The following is a 25,592-nucleotide window of genomic DNA, read 5'->3' as shown; positions in this document are numbered from 1 at the left end:
TAACCGTTGCAATAGATGAAAATAGGCGTCTCAATAAGTCAAAAAATAACCATTGCCATAGGTCAAGCTATGACGAGGGTTTTTGAAACCGTCACCATAGCTTGACCTATAGCAACGGTTCAGATAACCGTCGCATAAACCTTTGCCATAGACCTATCGCAATGCCCACCTATAGAACGTTTGCTGAACTATTACGGTAGAGCTATGGCAACGGTTTTGTTGTCACAATAGGGGTAATTTCTAGTAGTGCCTCCATCCCGATTTTAGAAAATCAAAATCAAAGTTATCTGTGATAGGTACTTGTTGCTTCACGTGCTGCAAACCTTCCAACGTAACAAAAACAAAAGTTGGGAAGAAGAAAGACCATGTGATACATATTTGTATATAGAGCTTAAAATAAAGAAATAATGAGGAAATCTATTAGATAAGAAGATCAAAAAGCATGAAAAATTAAATCAAGTAGATCTTGTACAAATACAAATAATTTCTCTCCACCTAATTATCAACAAAATTCAAAATCTTCTCCAACATTACATAACTTCTTCATATGTTTTTGAAGTAACAATATTGTGCCTCACATGATTAACTACACAAGGCCTTTTATATACAATTAAAATATTGTACATGATGACCAGTGTGAGTTATAAAAATGCCTTATTAAATAAATTACTTAAGAAAAATGAAATTACTTTAAAATAGATTATTGTATTATTATTATATAGTGAAATGGAAAGATTAATATAAAAAAAAATAAAAAAAATAATGAATGCAATTGGAGGCCTTGAAAGTATACCACATCAGAATATTTCTAATATTTCTAAGCCTATATATAGATTCTTCAATTATAATATTAACAATTCACGGGTGTGGCCCAAATTATCAATATATTATTTTTTTTCTAAAACAATCAAACTTTATATATCATATTTAAAAAGAAAAACGTTACTATCAGAAAATTCAATACATTATACAGTTTTTATGCACTATTTTTTTTTTTTGTAAATTATGATATATTAATTTCAATAATAAATATAATAAAATATCTATTCAAGGTTTATTTTTGTCATTTTCTCGTTCCTTTACAGTTTTGGTATAGTATAAAATAATAAATAGAAAGAACATTGCTTCCAAGTTTTTCTAGTGGAGACGCGGGCACAATAATAGTGACGAAGCAGTAATTTGTAATAGTCATTTGCACACTCAAAAAGGCCATTAAAAGGGCTGGTGGAGATGTAGATACAACTTCAATCAACTTCAATCGCATTAGTAAACACGATTGAGTTATTCGAAGGCATTAAAGCAATCATACATGGATCTTGCATTTATAACTTTGTAATAACACTATAATTCAACAAAATAAGATTATTAGATAATTGTAGCTATTCAGAACAAGTCTCAGTGTAGCTTGGATGTCAATAGAGCCATGAAAAGTACCCGAAGCTTCAACACAAGTAGAAACTGTGCATTTTGGAAAACAAGTCCCAGTCAGCATTTGAGCCTCTGTTGCACGATGCTGGCCCAAAAAACTGTCAACTTCGTCAATGAATATTATAGCTGGCTAGTGCTTGTAGGCCAAACTAAAAACAGCATAAACTGCCAAAAGAAGGAAAGGAAAAGACAAAAAAAGGTCATATGCTTATTATGGCTAATTGGACATTAAAGCTAGTAAATGCAGATATAGTATGAAAATGAACCAGTTTCTTCTTCTTCCTTGCTACTTTGGAATAACAACAATTATTAGCAATAGAAAGCCAAACCATCTACGAAAATCACTCATGAAGGAAGATAGCATGTAAAATTCCATAACCTCACTTCCTAAAAACTAACACCATCAGAAACTCTAAACCTTTCAGCTTTCTTCCTTTCAGTGCCACTACGGAACCATAATGGCAGATTGGGGTAGCTCCTTTATGGAAAATCAGAAATTCAGCCCCCCAAAAAGTTATATTGAGCAATATATCTCGTCCTGAAAGTGCACGGCAATACTTTCTCTTTTATCAGAATTTTAGCATGCTGAATCAACACCTCCAATTTCTTAATTGTACAGCCAAATAGGTCACATCAATTGATATGATGTTTCCAATTAAACAACGGAACCAAAATTCAATTACACTTCTAGTATCAACTTAGCCATCTATGCAAAGGAAATTCAAATTACCGAGTTTTTGGGCATCACCAAACCACTTGGTCATTAGAGTAGAAACCTTGACATTTATGAACACGGCACCAGATTCTTTCGCAATCGCTTTAGCAAGCATTGTTTTCCCTGTCCCAGGTGGTCCATACAATAAAACTCCTTTCATTGGACCAAGCAGTTTCCCATGACAAAACAACTCTGGCCTTCGCAGAGGTAAAATGGCCAGCTGAAACAATGTTTCCTTAATACAATCCAGCCCCCCAATCGAATCAAACTTCACATCTATGTGGTCTGGATTCACAACATCCCCAACAATCATATCCTACAGCGAATTACTCAATAAATTGAAAAAAGAAAAGATGAATCGCTCAAGAGAATTAAACCACAAGAAACCAAGCAACATATCCTGTAAAATGTTACCAAGAATAACAACTACACCTCAATCTCAAGCTAGCTGAGGTCAGTCATGAATCTACATTGCCATGTCAGTATATTTAGGCATATTTCATTCTGATAGTCTCTAATTTACCTTAACCTCAAGCTAGTCGGGGTTGGTTATGAATTTACACAGCCATGCCACTATATTGGGGCAGATTTTATTCCCATAATCTCTTAATTCTTTTAGCTCTATTCCCTGATACAAGGAGATTCCCTAAATCTCCTACAATATACAAATTATAGAAGAGCTAAGGATTCCTAGAAACACTAAGTATCATCACTCTAAGGGGCCTTTCCGTCCTTTGTGGTTCGGGATGCCTGTCGCGATCAGGGCCTCAGCTCGGGTCATAAAAAAACCAAAAAAAAAGAAGAACAATGGAGTTGGCAAAAATAGCTATTAGATATATATGTACCTTCCAGCTTTGGAGAGATGTTTCTTCACTTTACTAGCACAACCTTAACAATGAAGTGACATTCTTATAACAACAACCTGCATAAATAAATTAACATATGCCACCACCATAAACAGTATTAGACGTTTTTCTCAATTAGCAAATACAAAATGCTTGTAACGTTAGATTTTAAAAAATTTATAACCTGAAAGGATAGTGAAGGAGTAATTTTGAAACTATTTTTTTGATGTCTCTTGAAAATTGTAAAAACAGAAGAATCAACAACAACAACAAAATTCAAATCTCATCAAGAAAGAAAGATAAAACTTGCCATAAGGATGGAAAGAATCTCCATCATTGATTTAGGTGAGCTTGCATCATTTTAGCATGAATATTGTTGGTGCCTCTTTTGTATTTTCCATCTCGTTCAAAATAACAATGAGTAGAGAAGATTCAATGAAACATTTGAGAGGATTTGATGAAATCAATGCAAACAAGTAATTTTTAGTATAAAGATAGCGTGATAATTTTTACGGAAAAGTTTTTTGAATGATTTTGTTATACACAACATTATAAATTGATTGATCATCATCATTATCTACAGTAGGTGGCCTAATTAATATTTTTATACAGTTGGAACTTTTTGCTACAGTCGGTAAGTTATACACTTGTTGATTTAAGGTAGTGTCACATTTAAGTGCAACGTACAAGTTTGGCAATTTAGGAATCTACATTAGAGATTTTAGGAAGATAGAATATGGATTTATTTTTAATATATTCATTAATTTTTGGACAACTGATTGATTGACTTCGCTACAGAAAGCCATGCGGTTCAACATTTCAGTGTGATCGTCATAAAATATAACTGTAGGTTTATTGGCCATTGATTTGAAGGTATTAGATCGTCAATGAAATGATACATTTGTCCTTGAACTCTAAAGGTATAGATACCGTGGTATCTATTTGCTAGCTCTTTATAATATTTTACTCCAAGAGAAGTAAATGCAAACATGTTACTACACATTCTAGTGTATGTACGAAAATGTATAGATTCATCGGTGTTGTCCAAAAAAAGGTTAAATAATTCTATAAGCATTTCATGTGATGTCAATTTAACAGTGTCATTACTACAACAAAATCAGGTGATTCATATTCAAATTTCTTTGCCTTACAATATTCACAGGGAGGAACTCTTTTTAAAATGCTTGCTTCAGCGGGAAGTTGTTTAATATTAAAATAATGTATACTTCTTAACCTATTACCTGTTCAATCAGTTACCAGAGAATGAATATAAGCCCGAAAAAGAGTTGAACAATCAGTACAGTTATAATGTTATAATTTTACAGTAAGACAAACCTTTGGTTTTAGGAGATATTGTCTTTCGAGTATGCCATTGATGTGCAAGTGTTGCCAAGCCTAACGTATATATAATTTCAAATAATATAGAAAGAGTTAATGCAATTCTAAAATTCTGGGCAGATAAAAAAATAAACAAACGAACCTGTAGCGCCGGTAGCTGTTGTGCTTGGGTTATGCTGTTCAGTGGGTAGAGCTGATGTTGAGCCTGATAGAGAGACTTTTAATCAATAAAACCAATGCCTTTTTTGGAAAAGTAAATATCAGAAGTATGTATATGCTACATACCGACTTCAAAAGTAGAGAAGAAACCAATTATATCCTTCCCTTTATTTGATTCAATCGTGTAACAGTTGTTGCAAAGTGCATTGCCTGATAGAACAAGAAACATAGTATGTTTGAATAAGTATAGCAGAGACAAAGCACCACACATTTATTTCTTATATTCAGCAAACCTATTTCACAGTGCGGTGATATCTCTATGATTGTAATGCCTCTTTGCGCACTAAATTGGGGTCCAGCAGCAGCTAATGGAGCAGGAGCACTACTCAGAAGGTTTTGAGTGTTTGATTCTTTATATCTTATACGCCGTTACAGGAGAAGCGCTTCTTTTTTATCAGATGCCAGTTGCCTATATAGGCCACGTCACCTGTTGTTGATAGCAGAAGCTTTATCTGTCGTGTATTGACAGCGTTTTTTCGGTGAGCAAGTAGCTAGACTGGTGATCTTTTTATTCAAAGACATAGTTATTGCTGAAAATATATACAGTTAGAACAACAAATTTGTACTGCAAAAGATAAGTAGATTTGCTGACGAACAAATACATATTAATTAACTATATGTTAAAGGTGGTTAAATTCAAATTCGAGTCAGAAAGTCTCACATTGAGGGGATAAAGAGCTTCCCAACAAAGCCGGCTGATTCTATATCCTATTATCCCACTACAAACTCCTTTAGCCTTATCATACGTTTCTACAAAAGGTTGATTTGAAAGTGAAGATATGCCAATAAGGAGACGTCTTTTCAAACGAACCCAAGAAAACTACAAATAAATTGACACAGGAAAAGTAGTAGTACCATTTATACAGTTTTTAAATACCTAAACTTTAATAAGAACAAGAAGAACATACTGCTCAAACAGTTATAAGGTGTCACTAAACAAGGAAACAGTCAGCAATATAACAATAACAAAGAACAAAAAAGAAAATTATTTCCAGATTCTTATTGATTCACAACAAAGCTGCAGTACAATCTAATGACATCAATCTAACAGAGGAAAATAACAGAAGAGATCCACATAGTAAAAAAAAAAACTCTTACAACCACTACACAAATAGTGCAAATAATTATTTTTTATTGGGATACTGCGGCCAGCTTTCGTGCACCTCGGTTGAATCCACAGAATTCCCACTAGCAAAAGTGCAAATAATCTTCAAAAATAATAAAAAACAAAACCAATAAAAACAATCTTTTTCTTTTCTTGAAAGTGGTAACTGAAAAAAGATACAATATTTTTAACCGAAATTGCTCTTTTTTCCACAAGATGAAAAATTACAAGAACGCAAGATTAATATTAACACAAAATCAGCATAACCACCTCAAATTTTCAAGAAAAAGTACAACAGGAATTTCAAAAAAATAAAATTAGTTATCTTATTAAATTACAATTAAGCACATAAAGAGCCCAATATAGCCAAGCAAAGTGTCCAGCATGACATAAATTACTAATAATTTCTAATCGTTCAAGTTAATAACTCATCAGAGACACATGAGAAATTGAAAAAGTAACACTCACCATGCAAATCTCTGTAGCCAAGGAAGAGGGGAAAACTCCCAAATTCAGCTGAGATCTGCACTTATACGTCATACGCTACTTCAGAAATTTGTTTTTTTAATGAGTTTCATGCGCTGATTTTGGATCATAATTTCTTGTGGAAGCGGTGTGAGGCGGTTACGGAGGGTTTAATGGAGAGAGGCGTGAAGTGGTCAAAACATTGGAAAAACTAATTGAAACATCAAGTAAAATAATAGACAAAAGAATCACTGAAAAGATAGAAATGCCCTTGCTTTAAGAAAGCACGAAGACGAACTCCTGTGTGCTTTAAGCCACTTCTACATAGTAGTAATATAATGCTTAATTAAGTATTATTTTTAATATTTTTAAAAATAATTTATATCTAAATTTTGCATTCATTATTTAGAATTGGCTTTAGTTCAAGTTCTAGAAATTAATATAATATAACATAACATAATATATATACATATATATAATGAATGCAATTCTAAATAATGAATCCAAAAAAAATTAGATATAAATTATTTTAAAAAATAATACTTAATTAAGCACAACTATATATATATATATATATATATATATATATATATATATATTATGTTATATTAATTTCTAGAATTTGAACTAAAGCCAATTCTAAATAATGAGCAAAAAAATTAGATATAAATTATTATAAAAAATATTAAAAAATAATACTTAATTAAGCACAACTAAAAAACCCCAAACAAAGATCAATACAATTTTTTCAACTAAAATTAAAAAAATAGAAAAACATTAAATTTTTTTTACATAGCACATAAATGAGAAAAGTTTAATAGCATTGCTGATGAAAGTTATTTAATATGACTATCGTTAATGTTATATATATATATATATATATATTAATTTCGTGAGGCCTGGGCTTAGAACTCAAAATATAAAAATAAAAATTTATATCATATATTTTTTTTTACTTTATAATCAGTATGTCTAATGATCTACTAAAAAAGTCTCCTTGATAAGTTTTCATAATTATTAGAGATTTTAATCGCATAATAGAATAATTTTGAGTAAAAAACATTATTCATGATGAAGAAGATATTACCATAGATTTAGAATATATCAAAAAGATACAAGTAATTCGATATTTTATATAATGACATAATTTAAAATATCTAATTATGCTTCAAGGAAGATCATAAATAGAAAAAAATATTATTATTTTTATAAAATTTACAAGTATTTATTTTCTTACTTATAGCTAAAAATAAATTTATTTTAATATTTATTGAGTTTTAATTTTCCTCATAATTTTAGTGGCAATAACTTTTGCTAATTAAATTTTTTCATCTTATAAAATCATCTGAAAAAAATTCAATGCTTTCAAGTTTATATTACAATTATAATAATTATATCCTCAAATCAGAGCCTTTATATAAATTAATTTGATAAGAATATATAAGGATATTAAACGATAATTAAACTACATTAATAACTTGCTCCGTTCGGTCTATTTACTTATTATATTTATCTTTTATACGTTCCTTACAAGAGTAATCTATTCGTCCCATTTTAACTATTGTTTATACTTTTTCATGTCCACTACGAGAAACAATAAATAAAAGATATTAATTATTATAATATAATATCATAAAAGACTATGAGATTGTAGCTGAAATCATTGAAAACTTTAATTTTGTAGGAAAAGTTAGCTTGAATATTGTTGATAAAATAAAAGGAATTTTAATCAAATAGTAATCTAACATGTGGCAAGAAAAAATCAATTATAAAATTCAAGTGGAATGGTTTTAAAAAAAATAATAAAGGCGATAGTGAAAATATGCAATTAAAAAACACCATTAATTATCATGTGTAGTAATTTTATTTCACCAAAAAATTGCAATATCAAAAAAGCCCTTACGAGGCTATCAAAATCTCAAGATCCTCTATGCTTTAGTGGTAAAAAAAGAATGTCTTCAAAAGTTGTTCAAATTTTATCGTTTTATTTTTCAAAAGACAATTTGACTTTCTTTAGAGCTAAACTGTGTTATACTAATTCAATAAAATTAGAAATTAGATATTTGAAACTATATGAAAAACAAATACTATAAATTGTAATGATTATATCAATATAATAATATTTTTTTCTTAAAACATTGATTAAAGTTCATATAATTTGATCTTCAAAAGTGAAATGTGACAAATATTTTAAGATGAATAAGGAAGTAATTTGATAAAACCAAAAGAAAATTCAACCAATTATAAAGGTTCATGTGGCAAATCTTAAAAGGAGAATTATAAAAAAATAATGTCACATGTAAGACTTTTATACCATAAATTTTAGTGTGAAGACTACCAAAACTTTTATTGTCTCTTATAGAGTGTGCGTGTATATATTATGTTATGTTATGTTATGTTATATTATGTTATGTTATATTATATTAATTTCTAGAACTTGAACTAAAGCCAATTTTAAATAAGGAATGCAAAAAAAAAAAAAATTAGATATAAATTATTTTAAAAGATATTAAAAAATAATACTTAATTAAGAACAACTATATATATATATGTGTGTATGTGTATATATATATTATGTTATGTTATATTATATTAATTTCTAGAACTTTAACTAAACCCAATTCTAAATAATGAATGCAAAAAAAATTAGATATAAATTATTTTAAAAAATAATTAAAAATAATACTTAATTAAGCACAACTAAAAAGCCTCAAACAAAGATCAATACAATATTTTCAACTAAAACTAATAAAAATAGAAAAAACATAAATTTTTTTTTTTTTTTTACATAACACATAAATGAGAAAAGTTTAATAGCATTGATGATGAAAGTTATTTAATATGACTATCTTTAATGTTGCTTATAATATTAAGGTGAATTTTTAATCTTTTAAAATTAAAAATTAGCCAAAAAAACCACAAAAAAGATAAATAGTTTTGGAGGCTTCTGAGACATGCCACATAGGATTTGCTAAAAGTCTCTTTTATATGTATATATTGATTAACGAAATATTTAAAATCAATGAGATTAATCCAAATATTTGTTTTAAAATGATTTTCCTACGTTTTCTTTTCTTTTTCCTTCTATCGCCATTACTACGTACTACCCACTACTATAATTTGTTTTAATTATTATTATTATTATTAATAATAATAATAATACTTACTATTCAAATATATATCATATTATTATTTATTTATATATTATTATTATTATTAAATAGTAAGAGTTCGAATTCAGAATTGAATGTGATGTTAATTTGTTGGAAGAAAAGATTTTAAAATATCATGAATATCTTATAGTTTAAATTCAAGATTCTAATATACTACTACTATTTTGTTATCAAATATAAAGCAAAAAATAAGAATAATAAAGAGAAGAGAGGAGACTTCTTTATTTCTTATGAAGAATCCTTGATGGGTTGAATTACAATGAAGGAAACCCCTTTTATTTACAGGAAAAAACTAACCTTGGTGTTTCTAATTTTTTATAAATAGACATTCACTATATATGGTAAAGTAGACATTCACTATATATGATAATGTAGACATTCACTACATATGGTAATATATTTATAACACTCCTCCTTGAATGTCTGATTGATAGATAATGTGCCTCGTTAAAACTTTACTAGAAAAAATTCAGTGGGAAAAAAATCTAGTGAATGAAAAAGAGTACACATCTCTAACAATACACATATAGGCTGCCTCATTAAAAACCTTACAAGGAAAACCCAGTGGGACAAAACCTCGTAAGGAAAAAAGAGTACAACACGTATTAACTCCCCCCAATGAGAACATCCTTGACCCTTTGCATCCCGATCTTGTGCACTATCTTTTTGAAAGTTGCAATTGAAGGAGATTTGGTTTATAAGTCAACCACATTGTCACTTGAACGAATCTGTTGCATGTTAATATTACCATTCTTTTGGAGCTCATGTATGTAGAAAAGCTTTGATAAAGTGTGCTCGTTCTATCTCCTCTTATGATTCCTCCCTCAAGTTATTCTATGCATGCTACATTATCTCCGTATAAAACTATGGGTACATTGTCACATTTCACACCACATTTTTCTCGAATGAGATGTATCATGGATCTCAACCATACTTATTCCCAACTTGCTTTATGAATAACTATTATTTAAGCATGATTCGATGAAGTGGCTGGATAGACTGCTTTGTATATCTCTAAGATATGACAGTATCCCACATGTGAACACATTGAATGTTTGAGATCGAGATTTATGCAGGTTAAATAAATACCCAACATTAGCATAATAAAAAAGATTTGGACTGTAATTTTTATAATAAAATAAGATCATGTGTTTAATCTCATTTCAATATCTCAGTAGGAAAAGAACTATATCTTGCTAACAAATTAACCGAAAATGATATACCAAACCTTGTAGTATTTGCAAGATACATCAGTGCATCAATTGCTCTAATCATATGGTACTTCAGGACCAATCTAATTCAGTATGTTTCTCATTTCAGCAAATGATCTATTTCTTTTGAAAACCCTCCAAGAGTTCTAATAATATTCAAACCATCAATTTATCCCTTATATGCTTCAGGCATATTAATCCTTTAGAATTTTTCATGTAGATTTTTTTCAAGTGACAATATCCAACATTTCGTGTATGACATCTTCTAGTGTTTAGAATGCAAATCGAATAAGTATTACACTTACCAAGATGCATTCTTTCATGTCACTTGATAAATATTTCTACGCTAGGATGCTTCAATAACGTAGAGTTCAAATCCTTCTAATCTTTCACAATATTGCGCCAATATTGTATCAAAGATGTTGATGGTATATCATTTCGTATTGGATCATAATGCAAAATAACATTTTGAAATCTCATCATTTCATTATTTTTAGGTACCTGAACCTCTTATGAGGTTTCATGAAGTGTTATGTCGTAGGCTCTTTAAGAGAACATTGCCTTCTTATTATGATTATTTGCTCCTTATTCTTTTCAAGAATTATTTCATTTGAAATCAATTGGTCTACCACACTTCACGCATGCGTAGACTTTTTTCTTTAGGAACATAAAGTAGGAGCACTTGTAGCTTAAATATGAGATGCTTTCGGCATTAGACTTGAATTATCTTTTGAATGAAGATCTAATGATAGTTCCTAACATATTTTTTAGATGCTTATAATCTCCCCCTTATATTAGGAAGACTAACATACATCCTCATCTTCTTTGAGAAATCCATCTTTGTGCATGATGGTATATTTATTAGTCGTATACCGCACATCAAAATTATTAGATGGATATTGTGTGGTTCCTGACTCAGAACCAACTCTGTGGGGAGATTAATCATAATTTATTGGTTTGATGCATACAAGTACTTTTGTATATAATATTTCAAACTAACACATGAAGCTTTTGTTCTCATTAACAATAGTTCAACTATTTATCGAAGACATTCTACGCCAAATCAACATTATCAAGATGACTTGTCTTGATTACACAATCTGAAAATTATGTTGTTATCTCAATATTATTGAGCAAACAGCTTTATGAATGTCAAACTGCAGATTGACAATAAATATACATGTGATCATCTTATTATGCATCTTTTCAACATATCGCATGATAGGTGAACGAGCTCTTATTCACCTTTTATACTTTTCAGATTTTAAGGTTTCCAATCCCAAAATTAGTTGGTCCAACCAACTTATCATGAGGACAAGCACCATTCAAAGTACATGAAGAATTTTCTAATTCTTCAATATATGTTTAATATATGCACATCTTTGAAATGTCGTAATAGTTCATGTCAACTTATGAACTTTTACACTAGTAAACTCCAAGTTTATCATGATATGTGCATTTTACTTTAGTAAATTTCAGATTTACTATGACATGAATGGATTTCAGCTTTACTACTTCAGAAGTAGATTTCAAAATTATTCAGCCTCTTTCAAAGGTGAGTTATTGTGATACCATTACAATCAAGTGCGCGTTTATATTAATAAGTTTTATTAAATATTACCACATTCACCTTAGGAAATAGATTTGTACTTATAATAGTCGAAATTCTTATTCCTTAAGAATGAAATATAATCGTGCCATAAGGTATCAAATTATGAAAGCTTAGAACCTCTTTCATAATATTGCTACTTCAGGATCAAATCGAGGCATACATATACAGGAGTTCAGTATTCCCACTTGGAAGTGGGAAGAGGTGAACATGGACTTTGTGGTGGGTTTGCCCCGTACTCGTCGTCAACATGATTCAATTTGGGTATTGTGGACAAGATGACCAAATTAGCCCATTTCTTGCCAGTCCATACTTCTTATTCAATCGAGGATTATGCCAAGCTCTATATCAGAGAGTTAGTCAGGTTGCACAGAGTTCTATTGTCCATCATTTCTAATAGAGGTAGTCAGTTTACCTCTCATTTTTAGAAAAATTTTTGGAGGGGTCTTGGTACCCAAGTTCACCTCAGTACAACCTTTCATCCTCAGACAGATGGTCAGGAAAAGAGGACCATTCAGACCCTAGAAAACATGTTGAGAGCATGTGTTATTGATTTTAAGGGTAGTTGGGATGATCATTTGTCGTTAATTGAGTTTACCTACAACACCAACAACTATCATTTCAGTATCCAGATGGATCTGTTTGAGGCTCTATATGGGAGGAGATGTAGATCTTCAATTAGTTGGTTTGAGGTAAGTGAGACTACTTTGATAGGGCCTGAGTTAGTCTATGATGCATTAGAGAAAGTTTAGTTGATCAGAGAGAGGCTTAAGACAGCCCGGAGCCGACAGGAATCTTATGCAGATGTAAGGAGAAAAGATATCAAATTTGAGATTGGTGATTTTATATATTTGAGAATCTCTCCCATGAAAGGAGTAAAAAGGTTAAAAAAAGGGGAAGCTCAGTCCCCGGTATGTTGGCCCTTACAGAATCTTGAGCCTCTTTGGAAAGGTAGCTTATGAGCTTGATTTGCCTGCAGATTTGGCTTCTGTGCACCCTGTGTTCCATGTTTCTTTACTGAAGAAATGTATTAGGGACCCAGCTTTAGTGCCCTTAGAAAGCATAGACGTTCAGGATAATCTCTCTTATGAGGAGTTTTCAGTAGAAATTCTCAACCGTCAAACTTGTAGACTAAGGGACAAAGAAGTTTCCCTAGTTAAAGTTCTTTGGCTAAACCAATTCATTAAGGGAGCCACTTGTGAAGTAGAAGCAGATATGTGAACCAAGTACCCTAATCTTTTCTTCACGAATTTAGGCTCAGCTTAAGGTAATCGTTTTCCTTTGATTATCTCTATTCCATTCTCATTTCCAACCATGTAATCAGTCTCATGTCATTTCATGCATTCATGAATCAGTTCAGTGATATAATCATGTTTCAGTTATGTATGTTCAGGATGTAATATCTGTCCTTCATTATTCTCAGCTTGATATTCTCATTCAAGGATAAATGTTCCTAAGGGAGAGATACTATAATACCCTACACTTCTCTAAATTTAGTCCAACTCATAGTACATGTACAAGAGGCTTAGAACCTAAAAAGTTTGCTAAGTGTTGGGACTTAGTCTTATTTTTGGGGTTCCCAACTTTGAGGATTTTTAAGGTGACCTTACTGACCCCGAGTCTTAAGTTTTTAAGTTGATTCATGTTCAGGGGAGTAAGTAGCACGTCTCGAGTAAGTTTTGGATTTTTCGGATGAGGTTTGGACCCTATTTGGTTCCCTAAAATAACAGCTCACCGCGATTGGATCACGTCGCATGAGTATAGCGATGAAGGGGGTCATTGCATTTCGGTGAAGGTCAATTCGGCAATTGTCCAATTTCTAGTGAGTCACCGCGATTGCACTGCGTTGCGGTGAAAATAGCGATGATAGCCTTGGTGAATTGCGGTGAGGGTCTAATCTAGGTTTCAATTATGAATTTTAATTTCCCTGGGACAGTTTGGTATTTTCCCATGCCCCAATCCGTGAAAAATACGAGACTAAAACCCCCAAAAGCACATTTGGTCATCTTTTATTCAAATTTTATCAATTTAAAACCATTCTCTCTTAAGAACAAACCCTAACCTTTCAAAGATTCAATCTCAAGTTCAAGAAAACCACCAAGAACCTTTAAGAATTCTTCAATTAAGGTATGTTAGATGTTCATTCATGAGTTTCTTTCGCCCATGGAGTCCAAGAACCCAATTTCAAGTTTAAAAGAATGATTTTTACATATTATCATGATTTTTAACCATGAATTCCCACGAATTTTAATTTATATTATGTTTATACATGATTTGTTGTTGAAGTTAAACCCTACACGTTTGAATGATGCTTACTCGTTGGTTTGTACCTTAAATAGTGATTTAGTATCAAAATCATGATATTAATACATGTTTAAAACTATTCCCATGTTTAAACCATGAATTACAAGTGTTTGATAAAATGCCCAAAGGAATGAGTTTTGGATAATGGTTACTTATCATGTCCTTAAGATTTTATATGATCTTGTTATTATTACTATTGAGTCCTGGGGGTTTTTGAATACCCAAAATCTAGCTGCTTATCTTATCTTCAGTAACTAAAGAATGGTTCAGGTTAGTTATAAGCATTTTCAGTTCAATCAGTCATCATAAACAGCTAAACTTAGTTCAGTCCAGTATTTAGTGTCTTTCAGCTGGGAGTAGGATTTAGCACTGAGTAAATGAAGAGATGTCGACTTCCCCGTCAGTTAAGCAGAGTTATTAGTAATAGTCCCTCTATTCTAGAACTACGTAGCCAGCGTAGGATATGAGGAGTCACCTATCAGTTTAGGCTTGACTACCTCTCAGGGGACACCTATTAGTTTTGGCTTGACACCCTGGTCCTTTGGGACATCAGTTAGTGGATCCACCCAGCCATTATTAGTATTCGTGGCATGGTACTAACACCCTTCTAACTGGGATTACAAGTTGGAACCTTATAGTACATTGTGGCATGTCGGTTATAGTTAACTCCCATAGTCTCAGTACAGAATACGGTTTCAGATTTGCTTGACCATAGCATACAGTTATTCGTTATTCAGTATCAATATTTTAGTACTTCAGTTTATAGATTATTTCAGTATCATGTTATATGCTTGGTCATGCATCGTCAGATTTTACAGCATTCACGTATATTATTATATCAGTCATCTCATGCTATTTATTCAATCATGTATTATTCATGTTCATGAACCCATGCATATCAGCCTAACCTCATTTAGCATATTAGTACATTCAAAGTACAGACTGTATACTCGTTTCTTGCGCTGTGATATCTCATATCATAGGTTCGGATGCTCAGGTTCCCGACCGCACTTAGATATCCCAGTGCATCAGCAACAGTAACAGTAGTGAGTTCTCATACACCGAGGATCAATGATATTTATGTCAACATTTCTTTTCAGTTCAGTAGTTAGCTGGAGTTAGTTGGGGACTTGTCCCATAAACTCCACAGTCAGTCTATTTAGAGACTTTCAGACTAGTACAGACACATAGTCAATTTTCAGTCGTATTATTAGTTCCTTTATCAGTATTGATAGTATGTTTCAGACGTGTTAAACTATGATTCAATATTGATTTTTAGTTGTTAAAAACCTTATGACATTTCCAGTTAAGGTTCCATACATGTCTTTGTTATTTTATTCAGTGCTCACAGTAGGTACCAACTTATAGGTTCGCTTGTGGTCCTTTAGGGTTGTAAGCACTGTGTGGCATTCAGTGTGTACTTTCGGGGCTTTACAACCTCAATTTTTGAATAGTTGAACTAGGATCACTATAGGACTTCACTTGACTTGTAACATAGGCTTGAGGATGGGGATGGTATATTTGAAAGTAGTGATTATGTTCTACTTGACACTATACTATCTTTATTTCACTTTAGATCAATCTTTTTCCTTCACATTTCTCCTTTTTATTCTTTTCTTTTTTTCTTGCGATGAGTGCGACTTTCTTACAAAATTCATTTTTATTTGTTTCTTCTTTTTATTTTTAGTATATGCCATATAATTTTGCCTTATTTTATTGCTAATCTTTTATTTTCATACCCTATTCTTTTTTTCATTTACCTCTACAATTGTCACTCTTAACCTAGGAAATTTGCTTGAGTTGAGGTGCATAATGTTCAAAAAAAGACTAGGACTAAAAGAAAAATTTGAAGAAAAAATTGAAAAGGTGAATAGGCCACTTAATAAAAGGGCCAACATCAAGCTCAGAATCTGAGATCAAGGGACTATTCCATTATTTGGATGGTCTCTTAGGATGAGTGAACTTGAATAAAAAAAGGCCTATAATCCTTTCTTAGTCAATTATCCTACAACCTAAGCAAGATTAATCAGGCAAGATATAGATTTCATACATAAAGTAAGAATGATACCAATATAGGCTCACACACACTTGGCGAAGAGTTACCCTATCAACCACTAACTATCAAGTTCATTCCCTAGATCAAGAAACGATTGTTACATCCTTATACATAATGTCATGCAAGGATCCAAAGCGGTCAATATGTCAAAGCAGATAAGCATGTCATAAAAAATTTAAAGGGGTCTCCATTTTTTTCAAAAAGTTTTTCATGCCACAGTTTGCGTTAAGTTATCCTATTTTTCTTTTATAAACATAAAAACAAAGTAAAAATATTTAATCACAAAATAAAAAAAATATCCTAAACATATTAGTTCTACTAGATAGCACATTCGAGGGAAAAGAAATATAGAAACAAAAATTGTCAATTGGTGAGATAGACCCACAAGTACACCACCACCCTCATTAAGAAAAAGTTCAATATCCCCAATGCACACAAAATATAATACTAGTGGTGGAGACATACTTATGATGCCCTAGGCGCATGGCTCTGGTGCATCAACGCAGACTACAAATGCAGCCCCAAAATCATCAATAGTGGCGCTGGTGGTGCCTAGCTCACTCAAAGTACCCTTAGTAGTAATAGTGACACCTGTGATGGACGGTACACTCAATGGAGAAGGTCCAACAATATGACTCTTACTTTTAGAAATAGGGACACCCATAGGTGTCAAACTCATGGATACTCCTTGCTCCCACTACTCCTGGTCAATCATCTATAAGTGATTATCAGTTCTAGAGGCCTCAGAGGCCTTTGAAAAATTTCTGTTCTCATCAACCCCATCAAACAAATCATCTTCCCTCACTTGCTTTCCTCTCGCCCTTGTGGATGGCTTGTGAGTGAAGAAATCAATACTAGAAGGTCCTTCTCACCAACTGGAACAACTGTTAGTGGCGGTACCACAAGAGCCTATCATCCTGACAACTCTATCACCTCCGCTCATAAGGAAGCAAGCTCCTTAACCAATTTTTCCAACTCGGATGCCTATAAAGTTGTCATTCCCTCATCTATTATCCTCCACATGTAGAACCCTCATAGTGTTCTTAATCTCTTTTGTCACCCACGATTTTTCTTGGTCCATCAAGATCTTAACATGCATGTCGGTGAAAATTTGTTATCTCTCGGTACAAACTAACTGCCTAGACATGTCATTTAGATACTCTTGTAATATGGGGACTAGCCATGTATGTGAAGGGCATGAATACTAAGAGTTTCTAAGCCGGCCTATGCAGAAGCTAAAATGGGTAGTGTAGCTGGAGATGTGGTAGTGGTTGTGTCAGCATCATCCCTAGCAACTGTAATCGTATTAGGCTCATCAGTAACTGTATCAATAGCAAATGGAGTTGGGGTATAAACCTGCCCATTTGCTCTATCAAACCCTCAAGAGTAGCCTCACTTTAAAAACCTGATGATTGGGCACTCATCCGAGACACCATATTTGTCTTATCCTGAATGATATTGATATTTGATGTGTGATTTAACACTACCCTTGAATTAACCCTTCTAAATCTAGGAACCTCAATAAGCTCACAAAGCACTGTAATCATGCACGAGAGCAAAATACTAGTGTTGTCTTTCAGAGCATATTTTGTGATCTCCTTAATGATCAATTGGGAAAGTTCAAAGCACATCACTTTATAATATTTGCAACCAAAATAGCTTGATCTAGCATTAATAAATCATCCACACCAGTCAAACATATCCTGTGACGAACCACCAACCACCAAATTTGCTCGCAAAGTTCAATGAAGCCTTCTAAATGTCAGCTTTTGTCAATACCCATTTTGCTTTTTTCCTTCTTCTCTACAATTATGCATGTAAACCATTGTAAATGCATGAGTCTATCTTTCTTTAAATACTTTCTCATCACTCTCGCCGCATCAACACAATAATTATAGTAGCTGGTATTTTGGGGGCCAAGTAGTCAAGGCCAAAGAAAAAATACCGGATTGTGCTCTTTAAGATATTTACTTGTCTATCCTCAACCTATACAGTCTCTAAGGCTGGCTGATTTTTGGCTTGTTTACCCTTAATAGCCTTTAGCTGAAAGGTTACTGCATACGCTAATACAATTCACGAACAAGAGTTGGAGTATACCACCATGAGGCTCTGGTTGTCCAATCAAATCTATAGTGGTCAAAGCTCTCCTTATTTCAGGAATTTCATTTAATTCCCTAATCTGTATTTGAGGTTCTTCATAAAAATCCATCTTAACTTTGCCTCTGTCAGTGATGGTCGTGTCTCAATCATTTATGGTTTATGAACCCTCAACTTGCCACCGGAGTCCCTTACAATGTTGCTCCAATTTGTTGCATTGTTTTGCTAGCTATTTTGCTTTATCAATTGAAGGTTGGGGTCTGAAACTCTTAATATTGGTTCCACTTTGTGATTCAGCATCTCCAAACCCATACCCCTCACCCTCGATAGAATTGGATGACTCTTCTCCCTCTTTAAATTGGGAATAGTTACTTGTGCTTGTGCTTGAGCATGACCTTTTTCTTTAGCTGCAACTTGTACCTTTTCTTTCTCTTTAGTTTGTTTCTTTTTAGCTTGAGGCTCATATTTTAATTAGTCTTTGTCAATTAGATATGCCTTCTCGAAACCACTAGATTCATCCTCTAGTTGGTGATAGGTGTTGTCTTTGGTGACATGGTACCTGCGAGTGAGAATGTCAGACCAAAGAATTAAAAGTAAAAGCAAAATAAAAGAGTAAAAAAATTGTACAGTGTTAACAGTATCAGCTCGGAAAGCAAACCATAACCCGTGACTGCTTTGTGAACTAGAACAAAACTTGATATTTTACCACTACTCAGTACGAGACATACTATGAATCGTGGTTATAAACCATGGCCCCTGGTATGATTCACTCGTAAGTGTCTAGATCCAATTTATGTAGCCTTAAAACAATATGAACTTTATGACAAACCATGGTATAAAACCATGCCCCGTAATGTAGGCCGTGAAGAAGGAATAGGCAGTGTCATGTTAGGTTACCACGACCTTTAGAATGGTTTGTTGTGTAAATATATGACCCGTACTCAAGCTTGTAGTCCCTGATATAAGACTTTAACACATTTTTGTTTCAAATGATTAGCTTCCACACTTTATTATTCTCATGTACACAGTTCATTATCAACTTATGATCATTAGAATTGCTCAATTATGTAAATTCCTCTCATTTTCAGATTTATAATACCTTGGGTTACTCAGACTTCACCTGTATTATCATAAATCGTGGTTATTGTTAGTTGGGCAGGAAAAACAATCCTTATTCCATTTTTAAAACAATTTTGTGGATCATAATGCCCACTGGCTTAATGGGTAGGACTACCTCAATCTAACAAACATCAAACAAAGAACTCAATCCCAAAAAATTTCATCAATTCATGTTCAACTTATTCCTAACAAACCAGTCTATTAGTTTTATACAATTAGCACATATATACTACTAAATTCCATGAATTTACTCGATTACTTTCATCCCTATGGGTTCTAAAGTTAACAACCGTACATAATCAACCCTAGGTCAAGTTCTTTCAATCCCAAACCCAAACAAGGATGAATAATTTACTTTATACCCTAGGTGTAATGTTTACCTATACCCCGCTACTGCTTCTTGTTTTCTTGTGCTTTGTATTTGTATTTCTATGCTACTTATGCTAGATTAGTTATGTGTTGTGCCTTGATTGTGATTGTCCATAATATTGATACATCATCTTGTAATTTTGCTATTGCTTTACTATTACCTAGTACTAAAAGTTCCATTTTGAAACTTTATAATTCTAAGATTTGGTACTTGATGTTTATCCATGTTCAGCATAACTTTGGCCTTCCCTGGTAACTCTTGTGCTGATGAATATATGATCATTTCTAAACCAACAAAAAGAAAATTTGGTTAGCTAAAAAATTCACCAAGTTGTTGCCTTCTCTGTACATATGAATCGCCACTGTCTCTACCTCATTAACCCGAGTCTTTATTTTGTTCTTCAATACTGCCAAAATTCTATGGAACATCCCAATTTCCATCTATTATCATCTTTATAGACAATGAGTTAGTCTCTAATATCAAAGGAAGATAATTATGCTCAATACAAAATTCCAACCCCATCTTCATAGTTGTAATTTCAACCATCAAATTCGAATTATCACCTGATCTTGTTACTTCTGCCTGAATAAGATTCCAAAATCATTAGTTACAGAGTAAGCTCCTGAACAAGGCCCCTAATTTCCTTTGCATGTACTATTAGAGTTACACTTAAAAAAACTTAAGCTAGGTAACCTCCAGTGAACAACTTGACTGCCAATCCTGGGAGTATAAGCTTCTAAAAATCTTATCAATTCAGGCCAATGTGAAGGAATATTAGATAGCCAGGGATAGATGCTCTTAGCCATTTGATATCTATCTCCATTCTAATGCTACCTTTATACATCCTTCCTCCATGTTTGATAGTATTTCTCCTCTTCCAAATTTCCCATAAATAAAAAAGGTACAACTTGAAACAAGGGCTTCAATTTTGTCGCACATTCTACTTCTCACCATTTGTAAACACTGCACTTCACTTGGATAAAAAGACCAGTAACCCCTATGGAGACAACAAATTCATTACAAATATTGTTAGAAACAGAACAAGTCATAAATAGATGTTCAATAGATTCTTGACCCCCCTAAGCACAACAACAACAAGCAACATTATCACTTATACAACAAGCAACATTACTTATTCTGGTTCTAACAAGTACTTCCCTAATAGGTATAGCTTTTCTCATAAGCCCCCACAGGAAAAAAGAAACCTTGAAGGGAACACCCTTCATCCAGATTATTTTAAAGGCATTTTGAGATTGACCTTTATCCTCTAAAAACTCCAGCAGATCCTAAAGAAAATTTCCATGAAGCATTCAACATCCACCATGGTTTATCCCATCTTTCTAGATCTCCCTTACAGTTTACATTGGTCAAAATGTGACTGTACACTTTCTCTATAAGGTAGTGCTAAAACAAATCAACATCTCATTCACCATTAGTAAATAGTTGTCTCACATCTTCTAGAGGATAATTTATCTTAAAATTCACAGCCAAAAAATAGTATAGAGCACCTAGTTGAGTCCAATTATCATACCACATACTACACTATCCATATTTTGGCTCCCAACATATATTCTGATCAAACATAGCTCTAGCTTCAAGTATATATTTCCACATCATCGAACATCCTTTCTATTCCACCATTTGAGGACCTATTTTCTTAAAATACTTGTTCCATAAGTAGTTAGTAGATAGGGATTTGAATTCTGAATATCCACCATAACTTAACAAATAAAGCCTGGGCAACATTAAACAATGATCTGAATCCCAAACCTTCCTAATCTTTTGGTTGAAAAATGTTAGGCCAAGCAATCCAATGTTTGTTTCTCCCATTCTTCTTAAAATTCAATAAAAATCTTGCAAAAATTCTATGTAAATCATATAAAACATATTTCAGGAGGGTTAGTGTTAGTGATTGATTTGGGAAGAGTGTACCCCTAAAAAAAGCCATCACAATATTATACACATTATTCCCCATAATACCCCAATATTTATGAAAAAATGACCAATAAACCCATCAATACCACTAACACTGTCCCCTTTTAAGTCAAATACAACCTTCTGAACTTCATCCCTAGTAGGAATAGCTTTAATGCCTATATTATGGACCAATAATAATTGTTGGGATATGTTGCAACAAACTCAGCTCCTCATCTACTTTATTTTCAGAAAATTGGTTTTGAAAAAATATAATAACTTCTTTAGCCACTTAAGATTAACCTTCCACCCAATTACTATCTACCTTCATGATTCATTTTACTACCAATTTCTTTCTTCTACCTCTCACTAGACTATGAAGGAATCTAGTGATCCTCCCTCCTCCTACAAACCACTAAAATCCTGCTTTTTGTCTCCAAAATTCTTTTTCAAAGTTTATACACTTCTTCAACTTAGCCTATGCTCTTTGCAGTACCATTCTATTAAGTGCTGAAGGATCTTCCTTAAATAAATCTTCTTTCAATCTAACAATTTCTTCTTCGATGATCAACTATTTAAAAATGTCACAACTTTTTTGACTTCAACTTGTTAAAGAAGATCTAGTCTTCTTCATCTTCTACTTCAAATTGATGAATAAATATATCTCCTTTAAAACCCAACTTGCAGTAATCACATCCTAAAAACTCTTTTTCTCTAACCAAAAGTTCAAAAATCTGAATGATCTTCTCACAAAATCAGAATTGTCATCACATGATAAAAGCAAAGGGGAAGGATCTGACCCAGTTATGGCCAAATGCTTTACTTCTACCATATTATTTATCCCCAGAAATACTTGATTCACCATAAACCTATCAAGCCTTTTGAAAATACAGTCACTGTCATCCCTACCACTCCACTATGTAAAAGGACTTTCTTTAAAATTAACATCAATAAGCTCACAAGAGTTTACACAGGGAGCAAAGTCCTTATACTCCTGTAAATTGGAAGTCTCCCAATCTTCTCTTTATCATTGAGATAACATTAAAGTCCTCACCAACCATTCAAGATTCATTCACATTCATGATGATGGAATAAATATCATCCCAAAGGCTGATTCTCTCCTGAGCATCACATTTAACATATATTCTAGTGTTCATAACTAAATGGCCAGTTTCTTGAAACTTCAGTTGCAGAGTTAATTATTGATCAGAATCAGATATAACTCCCACATGAACATGATTTTGTACAAACACCCATATATTCCCATTTAAACTGTAATTTGCATGCTGCATTCCCAACCTTCTTTTGTATTTGTGAACATGTCTTGCATTCTGAAATAGTTCCATTAAAGGTATAATGGAAAATATATGAAACCTGTGTAACATCTGGATTCTATGGAATGCATTTTGAGTCCTGACAAACCTTACATTCTAAAACAATGTCTTCATCTTTATTTACCACTTGAGTTGACTGACCTTTTAAGGTTAACCCTAGTAGGTTATAGCCTCCACTTTGTTCTTCCCTTTTTTTAGCTTTGAATCTATTTTGGAAGATAATCTTGCATCCTTCAACACTTGATCTTCATTTTTTTGGTTTCCATCTTCTTCGTTATCTTCTACTACCTTTGTATCTCTGCTTTTGTGGTATACATTTTAATTTTTTTTGATTTTCAATACGGTATTCGGTAATTATAAAAGACATATCGAAATCCAAATATCATACCAAAGTATATAGTTGCATAAATAAATTACATATATTATTAAAACATTTGCAATATACAACTTAGTATTAGTATAAAGCTAAATGTTTAGATGTTAGAACTTTGGCTACTCTATCTTGATTAAAAACATTTTTATGCAATTGATTAACAAAAGGAGTTGTTTATGATTTCTTTTGAATATATATTTCTATACATGTGATGTGTGAGTATGATAAATAAAAGTTAAAATACTATAATACTCAAATATATATTGTCTAAGTTGAACAAAATATGGTTATCGACTATCATACCACAAAATATCAAAATCGTATTTCAAACTACCGAATCATACCAAATTAACATGGTATTGTAATAGTGTAGTATTTTTAAAAACTAAATACCAAAATTAACATACCAAAATTTAAAATACCATACCATGCCAACTCCTACACTCTCCCTTGGCTAGTCAAACTTCACCAAGGTACCTTGAACTTTTTACCTTCATGATTTTTAAATTCAGTCCATCGTATGGGAACATACGCACCACACAAAATGGTCCTAATCACTTATACTTCAACTTTCTAGGAAACAAGCAAAGCCTTGAGTTAAACAAGAAGACCAAATCATCTAAACTAAACTCTCTCTTTCGATCATCTGGTTGTGATACATTTTCATCATTTCTTTGTAAAGAGCGGAACTCTCATAAGCTCTCACTTGAAACTCATACATCTCATTCAATTGATCAATCCTTAAGTTAGAGGTCTTACTCCAGTTCAAATTTAGCTTCTTGAGCGTCCACATGGATTTTTGTTCATGCTCAACGGGTAAATGACATGATTTTCCATTTATAAGTTGATAGTGAGACATATCTATAGGGGTATTGAAGGCAAAACGGTATGTCCATAAAGCATCATCCTACTTTCTAGACTAATCCGTTCTATTTGTATTCATAGTCTTTACAATGATTATCCTTATCTCCTGGTTTGAGGCCTCAACTTACCCACTAGATTGCGAATGACAAGGTGTTTTCACCCTATGCCGCACACTATACTTATCAAGTAGGTCTCAAAACAACTGGCTACAAAAATGAGATCCTCTATCACTGATGATTTCCCTTGGATTATAAAACCTAGAAATGATTTTTTGCTTCAAGAACATTGTGACACTCTTGCCTTCATCATTGGGAGTGCAACTGTCTCCACCTACTTGGAAACTTTGTCAATAGCTACAAGTTTGTATTTCATCCCATTTGAACTCATAAATGGATGCATAAAGTCAATACCCCAAAATATCAAATAGCTCAATTACAAGAATAGGGAATAGAGAATATTCATGCTTTATTCTTATTCCCCCTTACCTTTGGCATTGGTCACATGACCTCACATAATCATGAGTATCTTGATGGATGGTTGGCCAATTGTATCCACATTGCAAGTTTTCACAACCCAATTTCTCAGGTCACGATGGAATCTACTATAACTTACCAGTCCGTAGTCTAAAACTGCTAGTAATAAACTACCAAGAGAATTAAATGAAGGTAGCAAAATAAATATAATAAAATACTTATATATATATATATATATATATAAGTATATTTGTATATATATATAAAAGATAATCCCAAAACCTGATGGAATTAGTACAAAAGCTTCTAATATAATAATAAGATTATAAGATGAAGTACTAAATGAATATACAAGTACAACCCACCTCTGAATAAAACATAGAGATTAGTCTAGTATGTAAGAGGGAGAATAAAAATACTCCTAATGCAAGAAGATCACCCTAAGTCTCCAAATCATAGCTGCTCTACACTACGCACATAACAACGATGAGAACCCGTACTATGATCCGCAGGCTGCATAAGTATAGTATGAGTACCAAACACATGGTACTTAGTAGGCAATTTCCCACTAATTTTCAAG

At 32.6% G+C, this 25,592-nt stretch overlaps 1 long non-coding RNA gene across 6 annotated transcripts; it reads right to left on the bottom strand.

Moving 5' to 3' along the window:
• Positions 1-1,207: 1,207 nt before the first annotated feature.
• On the bottom strand, positions 1,208-6,427 carry LOC107871318. 6 transcript variants are annotated; one of them, XR_007047980.1, is made up of 8 exons: positions 6,119-6,427; positions 5,207-5,365; positions 4,779-5,075; positions 4,612-4,695; positions 4,469-4,531; positions 4,324-4,383; positions 2,989-3,065; positions 1,208-1,593 (listed from the first exon to the last, which is right to left on the bottom strand). It is a non-coding gene; the product is annotated as an uncharacterized LOC107871318 (long non-coding RNA). The 6 variants fall into 6 exon arrangements; XR_001674671.2 differs by having other exon boundaries at positions 5,207-5,295; XR_001674673.2 differs by having other exon boundaries at positions 4,779-4,997; positions 5,207-5,295.
• Between the last annotated feature and the right edge of the window lie 19,165 nt (positions 6,428-25,592).

This window comes from Capsicum annuum, chromosome 12, assembly GCF_002878395.1.
Source record: "Capsicum annuum cultivar UCD-10X-F1 chromosome 12, UCD10Xv1.1, whole genome shotgun sequence".
NCBI lineage: Eukaryota > Viridiplantae > Streptophyta > Magnoliopsida > Solanales > Solanaceae > Capsicum > Capsicum annuum.
The sequence above is the reverse complement of the archived record's forward strand: the minus strand, read 5'-3'. Positions and strand labels throughout refer to the sequence as shown.